This window comes from Podarcis bocagei (genome assembly GCF_964188305.1).
Source record: "Podarcis bocagei genome assembly, chromosome: 5".
NCBI lineage: Eukaryota > Metazoa > Chordata > Lepidosauria > Squamata > Lacertidae > Podarcis > Podarcis bocagei.
In genome coordinates, this window is record NC_138129.1 from 30,190,150 (window position 1) to 30,203,324 (window position 13,175).

General features: G+C 46.9%; 1 protein-coding gene and 1 long non-coding RNA gene across 5 annotated transcripts in view; one reads left to right on the plus strand and one right to left on the minus strand.

Annotated features, from left to right (window-relative positions):
- Nucleotides 1-13,175, minus strand: part of ASIP (agouti signaling protein) — a 95,559-nt gene that overhangs the window by 45,462 nt on the left and 36,922 nt on the right. The window lies entirely within an intron of this gene.
- LOC308588390 overlaps nucleotides 1-13,175 on the plus strand; it is a 92,829-nt gene that overhangs the window by 42,641 nt on the left and 37,013 nt on the right. Inside the window, exon 3 of one of the 4 annotated variants that reach the window (XR_014008694.1) lies at nucleotides 2,426-2,508. The exons of the other annotated variants lie outside the window; for them this stretch is intronic. This is a non-coding gene — a long non-coding RNA (uncharacterized lncRNA). The remainder of the gene's footprint in view (nucleotides 1-2,425; nucleotides 2,509-13,175) is intronic. 4 annotated transcript variants of the gene reach the window in all.

A 13,175-nucleotide genomic window follows, 5' to 3' on the forward strand; every position in this document is an offset into this window, starting at 1 on the left:
TTTATGATTCCGCTTTGGGGCTTCCTTGGTGGGAAATTTCTGTATTGTGGGAAATTTCAGAGCTGGTGGCACACATCACTCTTACGCTTGAAAAGAGGAGGTTTCTTTTACACTCAGTGCAGAATTTTACACTTCCACCATGCAGGCTAATTAGCAAGAGGCAAAGGTGGAGCAGTGACAGCCGACATTTTGGATGGTGGAATTTGGACTCAGAGGGTGTCTTTGATTTATTTCTTTTTTACATATGAACACCAGCACAACACTTGAGAATTGTTGATACCAAATGAAACTCATTTTCAGATCAGTTAATCCTGATTCGCTCACTTGGATTTTCCAAGCAAATGTGAAGCAATTAATACATTTAACACAAACTGTCAGTGACAGGGAAAGTCATTATGTGATTGCTTGGATTTACATGATGAACACTGATTGTGTATGGGTGCACAGATAGAGTACAGCTTCCTGCGAATGACAGTCTCATTTGGGTTGCATCAATGTACCCAAACCTATGGAAAACTTTCTACTGTACTTCATATTGGCCCTACTCCAAAACTGTGAATTGGCTACATGTTTTGTGGACAAATCTCCACATGCCTAGCTATAAAATGGGTGTCTGGTGCTGTAATTTTGACTAACTCAAATCACCTTGTTTCAGAAGGATTGTGGATGTGTTAATCCAAGCTCTCTCCATGATGTAGAAGCTCAGTAGCAGAGCACATGCTCTACTACTACCAATCCCTGGTGTCTCCAGGTAGGGCTGAAACAATAGAGAGCTGCTGCCAGCTGGTGTCAACAGTATTGAGTCACATGGATCAGTGACCAAATATAGCTTCCTATATTCCTGAAACCCCATACAAAATGTCAGTCAAAGCACCTATAACGTGTTCAATACCATCTTCCCTATGTCTTCCTCTCTCCCATTATAAAGGCTAAGCCTATCGTACTGTTATGTGTTGGAGGGGGGGGGTAGGCTGCATGCCGAGACCCTTCGAACCCCTAGATCCAGCAAGTGTCAGCGGGGAAAAAAGACAGGCTAGCTTCCTGATGAGGTGATTGCCTGGGTGATGAGCCATTGAAGAGAAAGCACTCTGTGCGAGATGGCAAATGGGTGGGGCCTTTTTCTCAACTCATGGGTAGCTAGAAAGACAAAGCCAGAGTTGAGGGCAGAGAGTTTGGAGTGATGTGAGCTAGAAGTCAGAAAGAGAGGGAGAGACAGCACACCATGTCTGATTTCTGCTGGAATCCAAGGCTGTGGCTATGGGAGAAACAAGGCGTGTTTTGGGGTGTTAATGCTGTGAACCCTTCTATCACAGACTCAGGTTGTATATATGTATGAATAAACCTTATATCATAAAGACATCACAGTTTTTGCTGTCCCTCGTTTCGAAGGAAACACAAACCCTGGGTAGGTGCCTGGAACTCCTAGAATCTCACATCATTTGGAGATTGGAGTGGTGTGCAATAGTATTGTAACCCTGCTAGCAGGAATACCCCCCCCCCATAATTCATAATTAGCTGAAGAGCTGAAGAGTTGATTAACCAGAGGTTATAGCAAAGTTTTGTAAAACTGCTTTGGTTGAAGCTTGATTACCAAAATAGACAACTTTGTTCTCCTAACATAACCTCTGTTAATATACTCTCTGCCTAAAGCTCAATTTGTACAGGCATTTTGAGTTTTTATTATGTTGATATCAGTTGTTACAAGGTTATTTGAATAGCATGCGATTATCAGTAGAGCATTTTGTAATAAAGCCAGCCAGATCAAGGCTTAGTTGAGATTCCTGCATTGCAGGGGGTTTAGACTAAATGACCCTTAGGATCCCTTCCAACTCTGATTCTATGAAACTCAATTTACTCATGAACTGGCTTCAGCTGTCAGTAAATAACTACAGGCTAAATGTAATCTTATACTGCCATCTAGCTTACAGCTCTTCACATCTCCCTCAAGTATTTACTGCAAAATAAATACATATTTTTATTTTAAAAATATCCTCAATTTTCCTTATTGGCAATTTGGCATTGCTCTTGAAAAGAAAAAAAGAAAAGGGAGAGAAAGAGAGAGAGAGAATAAAAAGACATCCAATGGCAAGGGGATAGATCTAACTGAATCTGCTGACTCTAAAATAACTCAATACAAAATGAAATAACATTTCTCTGAACTCTGAAAATGTGCAGGAAAGGAATGTATTGGCTGGGGTGACTTATTCTGTGCAAGTGGGAAGAAGTCTCTGTTGCAACTTTGTTCGTTGGTTCTTATATTTTTGGGCAGTACACAAAAGCTTTCACCTTCAAGAATTCACACAATCTCATTTTTTAAGGCATGTTGATGTACTAATTTCTGCTATAATACTTCTTAGCTTGCTTATTATTATTGATGACTTTGAACACAGTCTAAAGCATCTTTCCTCTACCTGGTGCTTTGCAGATGTTTTGGAGTGCCGTTCCCATCAGCCCTAGCTCCACAAGCACTACCTTATTCCAACTCTTTACACCAAACCTATCATGTAGGTGAGTATGCTGTAATCTTACAAGCATATGGGAGTAAGGCCTGTTGACCACAGAGGGACTTCCTTCTCAGCAGACATGCATATAGCATTGTTCTGTATAATTATCAACGCTGTGGTGTAGGTGACTGGGGAAGCTGATGCAGTGTGTCTTGTCTAAAGAAGCCTGGTAATTTCATTGCAAAAAGGGACACATGGATCAGGGACATCCTGGTTAACAGTGCAGTTTCTCAGCCACTGTAGCACTCTACTAATAGAAAGGTTAGTGGAAGGTACGTTTTTGCATATGAAGCACTGTGTTGGGATAAAGCGTGTTCTCACTAAAAGAGAGCACGTGTTGCGGATGGGGCCGAACAAAACTCCACTTGGTTGCCAGGCAGTATTAGATTCAAGGGGCCTGGAGCAGATTGGAGGATGGTGTTACTGGGGTAAATTTGATGTTGCCAATTTAGGGGTGGGATCAGTGGTTATTTAAGCAAGGTCCACAGCTTTCTCTTTCTCTTTCGCTGTGGACATCGGATCACATGGAGCACTTGGACTGTCTGGAGGACAGTGATGCAAACTTCTCATTGTCTGGTTACATTTCTTTATTTCCCCCTTCTTTTAATCCTCTTTAGTCCCTTAAATAATTTAATTCCCCTTTTTCCTGTTCAATTTCCCACCCCACCCCTTACCCTGCCCTGTGGGAAGATTCTCCCTGTATCTGTGGCTTGCCTTTCTTTCGCAAAAAGGTTTCCCCCATTTCTCCTGTTGTAAATTGTGGGGCTAGTCAGGGCTGTTCCCAGCTTAGCTGGAATCACTTTCGTTTATAGCACCCCCGAAGGTTGGCTTTATTTGTGTGTGTGCAGCGCTGTTGGCCAAATTTTAATCTAGCCTTGGGCGGGAGCACTATTTTGAGTTCCTTTAATATTGCTATGAGACTAAGATTCTCAAGAGCAGAGGCATGGAGCCCTATTCGGCCTGGGCATAACTTCCGAGCCTAAGTATGCTACAGGTAGCAGTTAATTGTTAAGTCTCTGACCTCTCTATAAGAATGTACCTGCTTCCAGGCTCAGTTGCTGCTAATGTATATCTGAGGCAGTCAGAGGGCGGCAGAGGCTCTCTGTGCCTCCAATGACTATGAGCACTCTGTATATGCTCTTGAACTATGCTGTTTCTGAACAAGTTTATTTTCTTTAAGTTTGTTTTGCCCTGATAGTGGCGACTGCCATTTTAGAGGCGAGCCATTGTGATTTAGTGGCTAAAGTGTAGGACTAGGACCTGGGAGACAGGGTTCATATCCCCCTCTTAGCCATTGTTATAACAAAACAAAACAAACTGCTCCTTTTGGGCTATTCTGTTGCTGGGTAGTTCGGCCCATTTGTGATAAAAGAACTTTGGGTTTCTTGAAGGGGTGCTTCCCTCTAAAAGGGCAAGCAGGGGTACCTGGACAAGCTGTGGGCTGCCTCAACTCTGCTATTTCACTGGAAACATTTATGCCTGGCCTGGCAGGTGATCCTAGGGCTTTGCCCTAGAATTCGATGGCCTGGAAGCGTTTCCGGCCTGAATAGTGTCCCCATGTGGTCCATGAAGCATTGGTTTCACCAGTTCCTTACATTGTTTAGTTTTTGCGGACTATGACTGGGCTTTTGCAAATGCCTCAAGAGCTTGCCTCTCCTGCAGGGGATGACTTGTGGACGCCCCAGGTGTCTTCTTCCAGAAGGAAGCATCTTCGAAGGCTGCAATCCAGGAGGAGGGCAAAGAGGAGCAGGGATCATGATTCAGACATCACCTTGGACCTCTACAGGGGTCAGGGTGAGGCTGTCCCGGGTCTTTAGGGATCATCCTGGATAGCTCAGCTGGTCAGCGCATAGTGCCGGTAATGCCTAGGTTGCAGGATTGGTCCCTATATGGGACAGCTGCATGCTCCCCCATTGCTCTACCTGGACACTTAGGTCCAGTGTCGAGGGCCTTTTGGTGGTTCCCTCACTGCGAGGGATGTAACAGGCGCCACGTTTGCAATATGCAAGCGGGAGAAAGCACCTTTGTGTGCCCGCACTGCAGTTTGCTCTGTGCGTTGCAGGGCACAGTGCTGCACGGGCTGCATTTGCATTGCATTGCGTGAGAGATTTGCATTTGCATTGCACAGAGGTTGTGCGCATTGCACAGAGGGTGTGAGTGCATTGCACAGAGGGTGTGTGTGCATTGCACAGAGTGTGTGTGCATTGCACGGAGGGTGTAGTGGCATTTGCACAGAGTGTGTGTGGTTTGGTTTTTGTTTTTTGTTTTTTTTTTTGCATTGCACAGAGAGTGCATTGCACGGAGTGTGTAGTTGCATTGAACAGAGGGTGTGTGCAGTGCACGGAGTGTGTAGTTGCATTGCATGGAGGGTAGTTGCATTGCACGGAGTGCGTTTTTGCATTGCACGGAGTGTGTAGTTGCATTGAACGGAGTGTGTAGTTGCATTGCATGAAGTGTGTAGTTGCATTGCATGGAGTGTGTAGTTGCATTGCACAGAGTGGGTAGTTGCATTGCATTGAGGGTAGTTGCATTGCATGGAGTGCGTTTTTGCATTGCACAGAGTGCGTTTTTGCACTGAGTGTGTAGTTGCATTGAACGGAGTGTGTAGCTGCATCGCACGGAGTATAGTTGCATTGCATGGATTGTGTGAGCACTGCACGGAGTGTGTTTTTGCATTGCACAGTGTGTGTCTGAAAAGGAAGCTGGCTCGGCGGCAGTTTTGTCGGGACTTTTTTAGCGGTTCTGGCCAGCGTCGGCCCTGTAAATTTACGTATTATGATGGCAGTACAAGATGCCCCCTGCCCAAGCGGGGCTGGAAGCTGGCAAGCAATACCTCAATACTTTTTGCCCATATTCCCATTTTATTTAGGGATCCAGTTGGATATCGTTGCTAAAACATACCACTTGCCTATGGAGAAGCTGTCTGCCTTGAAGGAAGTTATTTTGTAATACTTCCTCTGTAGCAAGTGATGCTTCATCAGATCCGATCTTGCTGGGTCACTTAATTAATCTTGCATGCAGAGTGGTTGCCCCAGGCCGCCCCTTCCCTTCCCACTAGGCCAGGCTGCCTGCGGCCTGAGGTCCCCTTACCTTTCTCATGCAATGGGATCTCATGCAACGGTTGCAATTCCTATATTTATGCAATAGTAGTTGGCCATGGCAGGATACTTGCACAGGGATTTTTCAGGTTCATGCTGATGCTGCTGGATCTTTGCCCTTTGGTTTTTTATTTCAGGGGCTGCTGGTGTGCAAAGCCATGGCCTCAAGCCCGGTATGGTGAGGCAATCATGTGACCTAACTTTTGAGTTTTCCCCATTGTAGTAGCAGTTCACATGTGGCCCGAGGAGTTCAGTGACCATCGGATCTGCTTTTGGTCTGATAACCAGGTAGTGGTGAGCGTCTTGGCTAAACAGTTCTCACGCTCCAGCAGAGTCTCCGCCCCTCCGCTCACGCTTTTGAGCTGCACCGCTTAAGGTTTAATATTGTGCTTTCTGCTCTCCTGATTACGGGATCCTCTAATGATGTCTCTGACACTCTATCCCATTTTCAGATGGAGCGCTTCAGATCCTGGGCTCCAGACTCAGCTATTGCCAGACTTTTCCAGACCACCTGTGGCATTTTGACAACAATTAGTAATTACAGAGAGCAGCAGCTTCCATTTCCCCGTCTGCTTTTAGCTCTTATGGGAAGGCCTGGATGGATTTCTTAGCCTTAAGCTGGCAGTCCTCGGCCATTCAGATGAACTGGCCCCCATCCTCTGAGCAGATCCTGCAGTATTTGGTCCACCTGCCGCAGATTGGGCGTCCTGTTATAACTATAAGAATTCAGTCCGCTGCAATGTCTGTTATACTGAAGCTTTATTTTTCAGAGACCCTTGCATAAAGTTTGTAATGTGCAGGGCCTTGGAAGGTTGGAATAGGCTCCAACCTCATAGGACAGTGGGCAGGAAGTCGGTCAATTTTACCTATGCAGGATCTGCAACAAGTTAAAACTTTTCTGCTGGTAAAAGATCAAGGCGAGACTCCTTTCAGTATTCCATTGCATTTTGGGCACTGAGGGTTGGGGAAATGGTTGTTGGAGCCAGCACAGGGCTGAGAGTCTGGAGGCTTATTGCTTCAGGACTTTTCCTTATCTGCTTTGGAGCTTGTCATTAGAGTTGGGAACTCTAAAACAGACTTAGTGGGCAGGAGTGCCACAATCAGGCTTCCCATTACAGATGAGGAGGGCCCTTGCACGGTTATGGATACCAGAAAAAATTGGCTTTTCATTCCCCTGGGGGCTGGCCCACTCCTAGTGCATGAAAATGGGTTCCCGTTAGCCAGGCATTAATGTGCTTACGCCGTGCACCAGTTATTACGGCCTGCGGCTTGCCTACCACTGAACACGCCTCATTCCTTCCGAATAGGGCTGCTGCAACGGCTGCACACTGGGGGCCTGTCTGTAGACAGGATTGTGAATACGGGTCATTGGAAGTCTGACGCTGACAAGGGTTATATCAGGAAGTGTCACAATGATGTCTGTGCTGATGCTTGTCTGTTATTTCCTTTTCTCATAGGAGCAGCGGTGCACATTTGGGCCACAGCATTGTACACTGGGCTGGCAAGCGCGCTGACAAGTCTGGACTGGGGCGCCATCTCAGTCTTCCTGCCCATGTGGACATATACTGGATGTCCAGGTGGGGAATGCTTTGGGAGGAGGTCCTTCCTTTGGTGCGGTCGAGTGTGACCTGTGCAGGTCCTCCCGCAGGGCTGGTGGTACAGCTGGGCAAGAATGAATTGCTGTCTTCCTCCAGCATAAGTTTGCATTCCTGCATGCAAGAGGGCTTGGATTGAGTTGATGGCAGCTCTCCCTGGACTCAAAATAATTTAAGGCATTTGGTTCAAGGTGGTCTGGAGGGGGGGTTGGAGCACCTGTCCCCTCCAATGCGCAAAGTTATTCCATTAAAGGAAACCAAGGATTTGCCATGCTTTGTCAACCCCTTTCGAGGGGTAGGGCCACGCAAGAGTCCCTGGGAGCATTTGGGGTGAGCTTGAGTCTGATCCTGGTTCATTGCTCCCCCACGCTGTTTACTTGTACTGACGATATGGTGGGGCCCAGTCGTCAGTGCTGCCCTGCTGAGGTCAGGTGCAGCTAGTCGGGAACCAATGCCTAGACAAACTACCACCGAGCAGGCCAGAAAGCATGTTAATATGGCGGTGGAAAATAAAATAAATAAAGTAAATCAAATCAAATAAATAACATATAAAATAAAATAACAAATAAAATAAAATAGGTCCTTGCTTTAGGTGGTTCTGTGATATTGCACCCTGCTATTTTCTTCAAGACTGTTCCCCTCTTTGGGGCAGATGGGGGGTGCATCTTTCCCCTATGGGGAACGACACCTGGCGGGATGCGATTGCCTTGGGATTCATTGCTCCCCCACAATGTTGCTGGTACTGACGATATGGTGGGGCCCAGTCGTCAGTGCTGCCCTGCTGAGGTCAGGTGCAGCTAGTCAGGAACCAGTGCCTAGACAAACTACCACCAAAGAGGCCGGGAAGCATGTTAATAAGGAAGTGTAAAATAAAATAAAATAAAATAATAATAAAATAAAATAAAAATAATAAAGTAAAATAGGCTTTGCTTCAGGTGGTTCCATGATTTTGCACCCTGTGATTACCTTCAAGGCTGCTGCCAGCTTTAGGGTGAATATTTCCCCTATAGGGAACGACACCTGGTTGGCTATGGTTGCTTTGGGATTGAAGGAAGGGTTGCATTTGTGAGTGGTTTGGCGGTGAGCTAAGGCTCTGTGGCGGTTAGGCATTGGTTAAATTGGTTGGTGGAGGGGTATGGATTGGCTGTGCCTGCCCCTCCAATGCTGCTGCTGACGGGTATTCCGTTAAAGGAATTCTGGGGCTTACCATCCCTTCGTCCAAACCCTTGGAGCAGGGTGCGGGCCGTGTAAGTTCCCAAGGAACAAGCAGGGAATAGCTGAGGGTCTGTGTCGCAGTCCCAGCTGTCCCTGGTCTTGTTCCTCCACACGCTGACTCACGGGAGTCAGCGCTGTCCCCAAGGCGGGGGGGACAGATAGTCATAACCAATGCCTAAGCAACCACTCTCAATTTGTATGAAAATAAAGTTGTGGCCAAAAGTATGCCAAAAACCTTAAACAAAAATTATGTGTGATGTGTGGGTTATTGGGGTAGGGGTTTTGGGGGACCTCAGCACGCAATGCAAAACCTGAAAGAGTGGGAAAAGTTAGTCAGTAAGGGAATTATGAGTACTGAGTTCCAGGGTGGAACAACTGTGGAGTGAGTGAATGTAAGAACTGTTTTAACAATGGTGTCATGTGTGGGACGTGGGTAGCGCTGTGGGTTAAACCACAGAGCCTAGGACTTGCTGATCAGAAGGTCGGCGGTTCGAATCCCCACGACGGGGTGAGCTCCCATTGCTCGGTCCCTGCTCCTGCCAACCTAGCAGTTCGAAAGCACATCAAAGTGCAAGTAGATAAATAGGTACCGCTCCAGTGGGAAGGTAAACAGCATTTCCATGCGCTGCTCTGGTTTGCCAGAAGCGGCTTAATCATGCTGGCCACATGACCTGGAAGCTGTACGTCGGCTCCCTCGGCCAATAAAGCGAGATGAGCGCCACAACCCCAGGGTCGGTTACGACTGGTCCCTAGCACCTTTACCATGTGTTCTAGACTGGAAACACCCACCAGAATTCTCTCTGGGCAGTTGGAAACCTTGGAAAATTTGGGTTATTGGTGGTATAGGGAGAGCTTTGTGTATGTACAGTCTACACATTTATGTACACATGTAAAAATGAGGTGCTGGTACTCATATTAATAAATCCTCTCCCCTCATCTATTAATCACACACACCACAAATACAACTCTCCCTCTCTCGAACAAATCACCTACATACCTCTCTGTTTTTGCCTCTTACTCCCCCTACAAATTGAGCGACTCCTTCAGAAAATTCCCTCCATTTCCACCTGACTGGCGGGCAACAGCAGGCTGAGTTTGCTGGACATACCTCACTGCTCCTTCCTTCTCTCCCCAACCTTTTTTAATTTTACACAAGCCCTAGCACAGGGTGAAGAAGTTGCCTGCTGATGGATGGTGAGCATGTGGGGATATCTTGCCACTCCTCCCCATCCACTTTCCCTCCAGCTAGTCCCAGCATGGGATGAGGTTCAGCTGCCTCTTGGTGGGCATCTCACTTGTGTTTAATAAGTGGGGAGTGGAGCTTTCAGAAAGAGTTTTGAATCCATGCATTAGAATAGTATTAGAATATCAGAGCAATGCCATGGCAGCAACTGCTGGCAGAGAAGATCTCTTCATTAATATCTTACTTCCAACACATCAAAATTTTCCAGTTCATGACAAGTAAAAAACTATTTCCACAGAAGCAAGAATATGGTAGCAACGAAACCGTCAGCACATTATAGTAAGATTTGAAAGTGTTTCCATGTCATGAACTGCTTGCAGCTGGGCTGCTTGAGAGAGCATGGGTCCGATTGTCCCAATTTGGAGGACGCATCCCCCCAAAGCAACTGGTTTGATACCCTTTCACAAAATGGTCTACGTTTTTGCAAAGCAGTTTCATCTCTTGTAATGCGTTTTTCATTGTTATTTTCATACATGCATTTCTATGCGCACTTTACCCTGATATATGCATTTTTGTACACATTGCTTGGCTGGAGAACTGCATTGCAAAATTCAGGGAAGTGCACATTTTAGAAGAAGGCTACATATTGTTTCAGAAAGCGCAGGTTAGGTAGCTTCAATTTTTAATGTGAATTGAATCAAATGTCTGTCCCATCTGTACCTTTTGCAGCATAAACTACCTTTCTAGTTTAAAGTCAAATGTGTGAGAGCTGACAGCAGGACCGTATGACTGGCCTCTAAAATGTATGGAAATATTTCTCTGGAACCAAAACACCAGCTGCCCTCAGCCCAAAATGCCCTATCTCTCATTTCCTATAAACATGTGAGAGGGATTTCGTTTACTGAAGCTGGCCAGCAGCCCACAAACACTGCAATATTATCTTCAGGAACCTTTCCTTTGCCCCCTAATAAATCCTTCACAGATTTCTTCCATTTGCCTGGCAAGTTAGAGTTCACATCTTTGGTTTGTGAGGGTTTCTGGCCCTTCCCTAATTTCAGGAAATCTGGTTCTCTAGTAGATTTCTCAACACATCTGTTCATCTTCTGGGTGCATTTCATGGGGGTGAACTAATTTTCTTTCTTTCTTTCTTTCTTTCTTTCTTTCTTTCTTTCTTTCTTTCTTTCTTTCTTTCTTTTTGTGTTTTATTTCATTTGAACACTGCCCCCAAAACTGGCAAGGCATTAAGAATTTATATCTTGTATTGTGAGGAATCGACAAGTGGATTTATGGAGGTTTGGTGGTGAGAGAGATTTTGAAAAGGAACATCACATAAAATTACCTGTGTTCACTCAGAAGATTTAATAATCCTCATTAGGAAGTGAGAAAACTGCAGGAGGCCTTTGTAAACTTCACCAAAGGAATTCTCTTTGCTGAGTCGTCATTCATAGGCCTATCCAACAAGGCATACACGGAAAGAACGCATACACGGGAAAGAGGCAGATCATGACAGGCCCTGGTCTAGGCTGCAAACAGAGGGACCATCTCCAGGGGATAAAAAGATCAGTTATATGGCAGGAAGTGTCAGTGGGAGGGGGAGTGAAGAAGGCCCCATTCTCTCACCAGAACTTCTATTTTGCATGGAGAACCCAAGAAGCTCAAAGCGAGTTTGAGAAAATCTTCACTTTATACACTCTTCCTCTTCCAGGTAAAGGTGGTGCTGGTATCAGCACTTGTATCCTTGGGTCGATCCTGGGGAACAATGGTGTGATCCTAACCCTGGCTATTAACAAACAGGTGGGGTGTAACGAAGGTGGTGGTGGGTGGAGAAGCAAATTGCTATTGTAGCTTGCAATTGGCAAAGTGATCAGGCCCAAATTGGGCCCAGTGCCATTACATGATGACGGCGTGATTATTTATTTATTTATTTATTTATTTATTTATACATACACCGCCCATCTGGCTGGGTTTCCCCAGCCACTCTGGGTGGCTTCCAACCGAATATTAAAAACAATACAGCATCAGACATTAAAAACTTCCCTAAACAGGGCCGCCTTCAGTTGTCTTTTAAAAGTAAAATAGTTGTTTATTGCCTTGACATCTGCTGGGAGGGCATTCCACAAGGCAGGCGCCACTACCGAGAAGGCCCTCTGCCTGTTTCCCTGCAACCTCACTTCTCGCAGCGAGGGAACCACCAGAAGGCCCTCAGCGCTGGACCTCAGTGGCCGGGCTGGATGATGGGGGTGGAGACGCTCCTTCAGGTATACAGGACTGAGGCTGTTTAGGGCTTTAAAGGTCAGCACCAAGACTTTGGAAATGTACTGGGAGCCAATGAAGATCTTTCAGAACCGGTGTTATATGGTCTTGGCGGCCACTCCCAGTCACCAGTCTAGCTGCCGCATTCTGGATTAATTGCAGTTTCCGAGTCACCTTCAAAGGTAGCCCCACGTAGAGCGCATTGCAGTAGTCCAAGCGGGAGATAACTAGAGCATGCACCACTCTGGCAAGACAGTCTGTGGGCAGGTAGGGTCTCAGCCTGCGTACCAGATGGAGCTGGTAAACAGCTGCCCTGGACACAGAATTAACCTGCGCCTCCATGGACAGCTGTGAGTCCAAAATGACTCCCAGGCTGCGCACCCATAGGCGCCGACTCCATGGGGCTTGAGGGGGCTCGAGCCCCCTCAAAAAATTTTTTGGGGGGGCTCAGCCCCCCCAATAATCTCGGGCGGGCGCCCTTTCAGCAGAGCGCCGTCGCCCGCCTCCTCCTCACCTGCTCCTTCGCCAGCCAGCCAGCCGCGCGCCCTAATCGGAGGCACTGCCGGAAATCCCGCGAGAACAGGGGAATCCCGACTGGCCACACCTCCCAGCCAGCCAATCGGCTGGCTGGGGGGGCGTGGCTTGCCCTATTTAGGGCCGGAGCCACTTTATTTGCATATTCATGAGCTTATTTATTATTCATGAGCTTTCCCGGCCCCCCCCCCAATATTTTTTCTAAGTCCACGTCCCTGTGCGCACCTGGTCCTTCGGGGCACAGTTACCCCATTCAGGATCAGGGAGTCCTCCACACCAGCCTGTCCCCTGTCCCCCAAGAACAGTACTTCTGTCTTGTCAGGATTCAACCTCAATCCATTAGCTGCCATCCATCCTCCAACCGCTTCCAGACACTCACACAGGACCTTCACTGCCTTCACTGGTTCTGATTTAAAAGAGAGGTAGAGCTGGGTATCATCTGCATATTGATGAACACCCAACCCAAACCCCCTGTTGATCTCTCAGTGGCTTCATGTAGATGTTAAAAAGCATGGGGAAGAGGATGGAACCCTGAGGCACCCTACAAATGAGAGCCCAGGGGTCTGAACACTCACCCCCCGCCCCACTTTCTGGACACAGCCCAGGAGAAAGGAGCAGAACCACTGTATAACAGTGCCCCCAACTCCCAGCCTCTCAAGACGGTCCAGAAGGATGTTGTGGTCAATGGTATCAAAAGCCGCTGAGAGAGTTTGTAGGGCAGCAGTTGAAGAAGGAGCAAAAAGGGTTTTCTTGTGTGTGTGTGTTTCTTGTGGCTGATTAGCTCTTTTCCCTG